Genomic DNA, 2,042 nt, shown 5'->3' with positions numbered 1-2,042 from the left:
CTAATCTATATCGAGGTGTTAAGCATGTTCCAGGCACAGTTCTAAGAATTTCACCTATAGGAATGCTATAGATGAAATCCAGCATCTGTTATTATTATTACACCCCTTTTTAAAATGAGGAAGACTCACAGAATTTATATGCAGAATCGTAAACTAGTAAGTATAGTCTGTTTACTCCATAAACTTTCATTCTGATTATTTTATACACAAAGTATGTCTTTTTAGTGAGAATTGTGGTACTTTTACAAGTGTATTCAGTTTTTGATTAGCTTTGCCATTTTCCATTTACCTTAGGCCTTCAGTCCCTCTTGTTCCCAGACAAAGTCACATAATCTCACTAGAAGAGCTGCCCCTTTGGCAGTCTTCACTAGGTCCATATATTTCTATTGCCCTCTAAAGAGACAAGAAATTCAACATATTACACATGACTGTTAACCAAAAATAAACTTGTCAATAATGGGTATATGTGTGCCTCTAATAATAACAGTATTATTAACCTTTTAGGTTTTATAAATTTTTAATTACAAATTTTTTAATTTATATTCAAAAAGTTTATTTTTATTTGATGTGTAGTTCCACAAGTTTTATCACACTTATTTTATCACTTTAAATGAAATGTAGAAAAATTATCATCACAGGCATTGTTGTACCATCTCTCTTTATGTTGTAGTTGTCATTGATATTATGTTCACATATATTAAAATCTCCATTAAGCAGCGTTAGAATTTTTGCTTTCAATTAACATACACATGTTAAAGGCCTTTAGAGGAGAACTCTAGATTATTTATTTGCAACTAGTTATTTAATATTTCTGTTGCTCTCTCTTCTTTCAGTCTGGACATTCCAAGTGCCATTTGGTATAACTTCTCTTCTATATGAATAACTTATTTTAGCATTTCTTTTAGAGCTGCTGACAAATTTGATCAGTTTTCCTTCATCTAAGAATTTGTTCAATTAGACCTTTACTCCCTAAGAATATTTTTTGTGGAAGTAGATTCTGAGTTAACAACTCTTTATGTTCATCACTCTAAAAATATTGTAACTGTTTTTTGTACTCCTTGGTTTTAAAAAAATCCACCCTCATTTAAATTATTGTTCCCTATAAGCAATTTTTTTTCTTTAATTGCTTTCAGTGTACAGATTCTGACAGAAGTAAGAATCTGCTTGAGTGCATTGGGTATAATAATTTATAGTTTTAATTTGAACATTTTACCTAAAATGTCACATGGCATGATTGAGTGTGATACTGTTATCTTCCAGAATTATATGATTATGACTTTGTAATAACATATTTGTAATAAAAAGGGGCATTATTCCTGCCAAGCCCTGTACTTTAAACTTTTTAATTAAGTTTTCAGGTGCTTTATTATGATGTATCCAAGCATGGGTACTTTTGAAATTAACCTGTTTGGAATTCACTAAAACTATGTATTATTATTTTTTAATATTTTATTATTTTATTATATTTTCCATTACCATTTACCTCCTTTATACCCTCTTCCAACACCACCCACCCACCTCTCCAACTCAATCACCACAAAGTTGTCTGTTTCCATGAGTCCTTTGTTTTGCTCCATCCCTCCACCCCCAACACTCCACCCCCAAGCTTCAGCCTGCTCTCTATCTTTGGGTCTTTCTCTATTTTGCTTATTAGTTCAGTTTGTTCATTAGATTCCACATATAAGTGAAATTGTATGGCATTTTTTCTCTAACTAGCTGATTTCACTTCGCATAATGCCCACCAGTTCCATCCGAGCTGTCACAAAGGGTACATTTTTCTTTTTATGATAGAGTAGTATTCTATTGTGTAAATGTATCATGTTAGTTTTATTCACTCATCTACTGATGGACACTTGGGCTGCTTCCAAATCTTAGCTTCCAAATCTTGTAAGTAATGCTGCAGTGAAAATATGGGTGCATATATTCTTTCAAATTAGTGTCTTATGTTTCTTCAGATAGATTCCAAAATGTGGATTCACTGGATCATAAGGCAGTTCCATTTTTAATTTTTGAGGTATGTTTATACTGTGTCCTTCTACAGT

The sequence above is a fragment of the Sturnira hondurensis genome, unplaced genomic scaffold (assembly GCF_014824575.4).
Source record: "Sturnira hondurensis isolate 20B ecotype Veracruz unplaced genomic scaffold, ASM1482457v3 Scaffold0012541, whole genome shotgun sequence".
NCBI classification, from domain to species: domain Eukaryota; kingdom Metazoa; phylum Chordata; class Mammalia; order Chiroptera; family Phyllostomidae; genus Sturnira; species Sturnira hondurensis.
Note: the sequence above shows the minus strand (reverse complement) of the source record.